Source organism: Aquila chrysaetos, chromosome 13, assembly GCF_900496995.4.
Source record: "Aquila chrysaetos chrysaetos chromosome 13, bAquChr1.4, whole genome shotgun sequence".
In the NCBI taxonomy this organism is placed as follows: Eukaryota; Metazoa; Chordata; class Aves; order Accipitriformes; family Accipitridae; genus Aquila; species Aquila chrysaetos.
In genome coordinates, this window is record NC_044016.1 from 36,604,931 (window position 1) to 36,611,744 (window position 6,814).

The following is a 6,814-nucleotide window of genomic DNA, read 5'->3' on the forward strand; positions in this document are numbered from 1 at the left end:
CCTTTTGGGGAAGAGGTGCACAAAAGAACAGATGATGTTTGTGAGAGCAAAGGACCCAGTGACGCAGAAAACGTCTTTTTTGTCTCAAGTTTTCGTGCTGAAAACTCCTCCTTGAGGCAGGTTCATTGCTTGGGCACCGTTAGCTGATCTCCACAACCGGCTCCTGATTTTAGCTTTGCAGTTTGGGTCTGGAAGAAGGCTGCTGCAGCAGCAGCGCAAGGGAAGTAGACAAGAGCAGAGAGAAGTGCTCGGGAAGCAGTCGGGGCTCCTGCCTTGTTTCACACCCATCACAGCCCAGCCTCTCCCGCTACGCGTGCCCCCCCCCCCCCCCCCGCAGACCTGCATGCGAGCAGCCCCGTGACAGCCTCGATGCTCATCAGGAGCCTCCGATCACAATGACAGCTGAGCTTCCCTTGCAGCATTCAAAGGAGGTCTTTTGGTGCTGCAGCATCCCTCCTCCGGCCCCAGCCTGACGCTTCGCTCAAGCCATTGCTCCAGACTCCAGTACCTGGTGGTGCCAGGGAGAGCAGGAGCTGTGGGCACAGCTGGAGGGCACCAGTACAGAGCTGTACCCCAGTCGGAGCCGACACAGGCTTCGAGGACTGCCAGGGACAACAAGGAGCTCACTCTCCCAGGCAGTAGCAGAAAGCTGGCACCCCCCCGGCAGGGTCTCCAGCCGTGAGATGGAAATCCAGACCTTCACCCAGCTCCATACGGCCTCTCCATGCCGCAGCTTTCTGCGAGCAAACTCACAAAGCGTAACTTCCTATTAGCAGTTATTTTAGTAACTACTGTCACCACCCCTCCAAGCACAAACTCTGAATAATCTGTTGTTGATTTGTACACGGATTTGTACCGGAAAAGATTTTCCCAAGACCCCCGGCTTTACACAGCCTCCTTTATTAGTCCTGGATGGAGCGTTTGCGGGAGGGTGAGCCTGAGGCTAAGCTGTGAGTCACAGGACCATTGCTCAATGCCTCCGCCTCACCAGAGGAACCTAAATCAACCCTGAGCTAGAACTTCTAAGGGAAATTTAGGCCCCCAGCATGACTTATAGCTAGGCAAGGTGGCTCTCCCAAGGCAAAGCAGTGTTTATTGGTCAGCTGGACACTGAATGCAGTCTTTGAGCCGGAAACTTCTGGCCAAACTTAACAACGAAACGAGTTTGACAGCTTCATCCTCTGCTGTGTGTTGTCTGAGATGCCCTTCTCTCCTGAACAAGGCCTTTTACACCATTCCTCTCCACTTAATTCTGGGGGCAGTCACTACGGAACATCTCACTCACATAGTGTTTTTGCTGTCTAAAATGTGCCTTCCTTCCCTGGGCACCCCACAGCATCCGTGGGTAAGGCCCGCATTTCCAGGCAGGATTTTGAACCATTTCACCCCTTTCTAGCGTGGAAGGGAGGGTGCAAGAAGCAGCAGGGAGCATACAGCCCCTTGGCTTACATGGTGAGGAAGCCCTGCAGGTCTTCCCTCCTGACTTTCCCCTTCCCGCTCCCTCCAACCCATTCCCCAGGGATTACATTTCTATTTAACCAGCCGCTTCCTCGCCTATTGTCCCCAGGTCTCCGCAGCTGTAATCATCCTGCCCAGGGAGACAGGGTGGCTTGAGCAAACACCGACATTGCCTAACAACACGGGGAGAATTTCGATGTTTGCCAAGGCGGTGTTTTGCCCCTCCTCTGGATGGATTTTCCTACTTGGAGAAATTTGTCTGCAGAGCATAACTTCTTTGCACCTTGAGAAAGTCAGCGCTCTCCCCGAGACAGCTGCAGTATTAATATCCCAAACTGGTGAGCAAGGAGGGAGAGTGTGTGAGTGAAGAAGCAAGTCTGCACCAAACCACATCAGTAAAATGAGAAAGCCAAAGATTGCGCCATAAATAAGGACCAGTTGACACTTCTTAAATTCATAGCTTTAGCACACAGCAAAGTGTCTCCTTTTTATCAGGAATTTGTTGACAAGGGTTGCAAAAAGATCTACAAATAATACTGAGTGGGGCTATGAAAATGTATTTGTGGAACATTTCAGTATCAGGGATCACCATTATATCGGAAGAATTCATCTTCCTGGAACATTTTATTAGTATCTAGATTTTATAGCTGCTCCCTTTTAATTTTTTTTTAAATTTATTATTTTTTTCATTCCTCCAGCAAATGCAGCATTGGCTAAGAAGAGGGGGGACCAGCATCTTGCATCTCTCCGCACCCCCTCCCTGGCTCCCTGATTTATCTCCTGCATTTCCAGCCTGGCAGCAGCCATGAGGGGTTCAGCTTTCCAGGCTCCCTTCTTGCGGCTGCTTTTTCCCCATGGATTTCCTGGGTGACCTTGGGCCTCAGCATCCCCCCAGTGCTGCTGGCTGCTCGCAGCATTGGAGCTAGGCAGCGAGGCTGGGGACCAAGCCTTGGGGACCACATACGTGCCCAAAGCCCCCTCTGCCTGCGCAGCAGCACAACCCCAGCTGCGAGATGCCAGCTTGGGAAGGACATTCACAGCCATCCCGTTATGCCGTGCTCAGGGTCTCCGTGCTGGCCAGGGATGTAAAACTTTCGGAGCGGCTGGCCGAAGACGAGACCAAGAAGGTGCCCGCACCCTGAGCCCCGGCCGCGCACCGTTTTCCCCAACCCGAGGCAAAGCTCGGCCGGGCTCTGCCGAGCCCCTGGGCTCGCTCACACGGTCACTCTGCTCCGGTTTCCCCACGCGTCCCCCCCAACAAGTGCCCATGCTGCCCTCTCCCCTCCCTGTTCCCCTTCCTCCCCCGGCCACGCCGCAGCTCCAGCCTGCCCAGCAGAAGCGATGATAAATTTCCAGCAGTGGCATTACAGACAGTCATAAATAACGCCTTGCTCTTCGGTGCCGGCAGTTTCCATTAGGGCTGTCTGGATCGGGCTGTTGATACCCCCAGTCTGTGCGGGGCCCAGCCGTAAAATTTATCAGTATGCTTTCCTCACCCCATAAATCATCCCAACTGGAAGCCATATGGCAGATAAGGCCTTAAAAACATACGTCGATGAGCAGCAGCGGGCAGGCAGCTCCTCTGCAGAGCAGGGCACAGGGGGGAGAAGGGCACTTTTGTTTTTCGGTCGCACCCCTCCAGAGTCTGGCAGACCCCCCACCACCGCGTGCCGGCTCCGTGGTACAACCTGCTCCCCCTCCACAGGGGTCTGTGCTGGTTGGGGAGCAGGAAGAAAAGGGTATCTCATGGTTTTCCGGACCCATACCAGCAGCTCAGAAGCAGGAATCATCCCCCTAAAAAATAAAACCCAGACTGTACATCCCCAGGCATTTCACTCCTTAATCATATCTCTGGCAGAAAAAGCCATGTTGACAGGGAAGCTGAGGCCAGCGTACCACAAGTCACCTGGGACCCAGACACGGCTCGGAAGCACCAGCTTTACTCACTAAGAGGCCAGTATGTACCAGTTTGCCACCCAGACGGCAGGCAGGTGTACTGGGGAGAGACCCCAGCATCAGAGAAGACCCCAGTTTGTCTCCCCAGTGCTCACTGCACAACCCCCACTAACATCCCAGCTCTCGAGGAATTTAATTGTTGGACAGTAAACATCAGCAGTTCCCCAAACAACTACGGGCATTTTAAAGATAGCTATTTTGATAGAATAAGCACAGAGGTAAGTTCACACGTTAAAGTTAGAGATTTTTGAACCGAAAAAGCCTCACAACAGAGGAACTCCCATTTCTTCCTTCTCCCTGCTGCTGTGGCAGCACAGGAAACATAGCACACCCCAAACCCAGGTCTTTTTTCCAATCCCTGCCCTGCCCATCCTTATTTATTTCAATGCAGAACAAGGTGTAAACTGATACCAAATCAGCCTGTTTACATTTCACACCCACTCTGCACTCAAGAAAATGTGTAAAGTGATGAAGAATGAGGCCTATTGTTGTCGGGTTTTAATTAAAAAGCCCTACAAAACACAGTATCCTGTGCTGCCCCTGGGACAGGAACTGGGTGCCCTTTGCTGGGGTGCTGGGGCACCCCTGGGCTCTGCACACCCAGACGGATACATGGACGCAGCAGCTCTCAAACAGCAACGGGCAAAGCATGCAAGGGGAAATACTCCCTGAGTTTTTATACGGTAGGGATTTACACGTGGATTTACCGCCCTCTCCCCCCGCCATGAGTGAACGTCTAGATAGAAGCAGACAGTATTTATATGGGGAAAAAAGAGAGTTTGAGTCAACAGGCATCTATCAGTTCAATCCCTGGACTGTGAGCCTGGCAACTGGATAAATGAAAACTATGTGTTTGGGACAGTATAGACATCTGCCCACTACTTTCCTTACTTGCTTTCTTCCCATTCCTCTTCAGCTCCTGCTCTGCCTTACAGTATCTCTTTACCTCGTTTCCACTGCAATCCATTAAAAAGCGCACCCCATGTCACTCTTTCATTCTAGATGGTGCCTTTTATTGGTAGCTAAGAGCACAGCCCTGGGAATTAGCTGTTTCCCTAGCAATTTGCTGCCGCGAATGGGTTAACCCTGTCTCTGAACAAATGAAGGCATGTGGCTTTGGAGTAAAGAGCAATTCCAGGAATTCTGTGCTACCTAGATAGAGGCCTGTCTTGCAGAATCTGCCACAGTGAACTCTTGGGAACACATTAAATTAAGTGTCCTAAATTCGCCTAACTATGCATTTAATTTGGCAGTAATAGGACACTCTCTGTATAATAGCAGAGTTGCTGTATAATAGAAGAGTAGCTGCATATTAATATTTTGATTATTAAGGACATGTGTATTGGAGGCTTGATAACTATGTAATATATTATTGCTTAATTGCTCAGACTCTTAAGTATGTTTTCATAATTAGCTGCTATTTAGTTAACGTAAATATCCAGCTTATTAAATATAGAAATGCATTTCTGCTTGCAACAGTTATTTGCCTGAGAAGAAACAACAAGAGCAGAGCTCTCGGCTCGTCCCTGCCTGAGGAGCCCTGGGCAGCGCGGGTGGGAGGGCAGGGACCTCGCCATGGGTGGCTCTCTGGTGGCCAAGCAGCCACTTAAACTGTCAGCACAAAAAGGCCATTTTGCCATAGAGCTCATCTCAGGCACTCCAAACTTCAGTCTTTATTGGATGTGATGGGAAGCCTTTCTGAGTTCAAGCCATGGCTTTGTCTGGTTCCTCTCAAGCAGAGATAATCCCCTCTACCTGGGCCAGACAGCTGATGTGCTTCCTCCTTCCTTAATTTGGTAATAAATCTGCCAAACCGGGAGGCTTCTGAATGAGGCTTTTGCTCTTGTTTCTGCATGGAGGACCCATAAAAACCATATGGAAATGAAAGGCAGAAATGCATATTTCATACTTTGCCTGAGCTGGGCCCGCAGCTCGGGGATCGTCAGCATTTATCTGCTACAAGCACCTGATCTCCCCGCCAGCACCTCCCACCACCCCAGCCCGGGCAGCATCACCGCAGCCGTCGGCCGCACGCCGGTGTGAGCAAAGGCAAACGCTTCTGGGACATCCACCTTCGGCGCTGAGTTTGCACACGCGATGCTCCCTGCAGCGGGTGCACCTGCCTAGAAGAAACCGGGGGTGACCGTGGTGGGACCTGGTGTGTGACCTCGGTCTGCGTCCTGCGTTCGGGCGGCGAGCAAGTGCTCAAAATCCCGTACTCTGCGGCTCAAACCTGGGGTAGAAAAAAGAGCTGATGCCCAAGGAAACCTATAGACAGGGCTTGCTATGGAAACGGCCCCCGTGCAGCCGAGCCCCAGGCTTGCTCTGCGGGGACAAGGGCTATTTCAGGGTTTTTCTGTTTGCTGTGATGCAGAGAAGAGGCTCTGGACCACGACACAGCAGAGGTCTCGGCTCTGGGCCCCCCTCCCCAGCCGCAACGCTCTCTGCCTGGCTCACAGCAGTAGCAGAACTTTGCAGAAACGGCAAAATTATCTCAACTGCTTGCGCTGCTCCGATGGAGAGCATCGCCTCCACCTGAAGGTCGGAGCTGCAGGTGTACGCCCGGCCGCCACAAGCATCCGAGCCCCCTCCTGCTCCCGGCCGAGGCGGCAGCGCTGCCAGGCTCGCTGCTTGGGGGGCTTCGCCTCAAATTCTGGGATGAAAGAGTCCAAAGGGGTTTGAGCTTGTTCTTCAAGCTCACAGATTTTGGGCAGGTTTCTTGTTTTGGTTCCTAAATGCCACATTTCAACGTGTTTATTGTCCCACTGCCTAACAGGGGAGGAAGGTTGAATGAGCTAATAACTTAGCTGCCGCCAACATGTTTATTTGATTTTTTTTTTTTTAAGAGCTTTAGCAAATACAGTATGTACAAGGAAAGAAAAAAAACCCTGGTGCCAGCATGTATAATTCCTCTAGGAGCAAGTCTGATAGGAACACAAAAGCATGCATGCTTCCAAACTGTAACCAATATTTGCACATCGGAGTGACTAATTCTCCACTCTGCGCCACAGAACAATAGGCATAATAGCAAGGTACATTAATGCAAAGCGTGATTGTCTGGTGCCTTGGTTATTTGACACATAAACAAGAAGAGGAGGAGGATTTTTATCTACCTGTATAACTATTCGCCGAACAGCGGGTTACAAATGCGCTCAGAAAATGCTGACCCAGGGCTGCTCCTGTACCTCCTGCGCCGGATTGGCACATGATTTGCAGCACTGCGGGAGTTCTATAGCTGACCTCATTAGCAGTGCATTTCCTGGCTTGTTAGCATCATATTTGTATAATTTACGGCACCTTCGTTTTTATGGAATGTGTTCCTTGTAGAGTGTAATGGCAGCAATATATTTAACCTCTCCTATTTAGGAATGCTGTTGCTGAAGGCAGCCTGGAGATATAA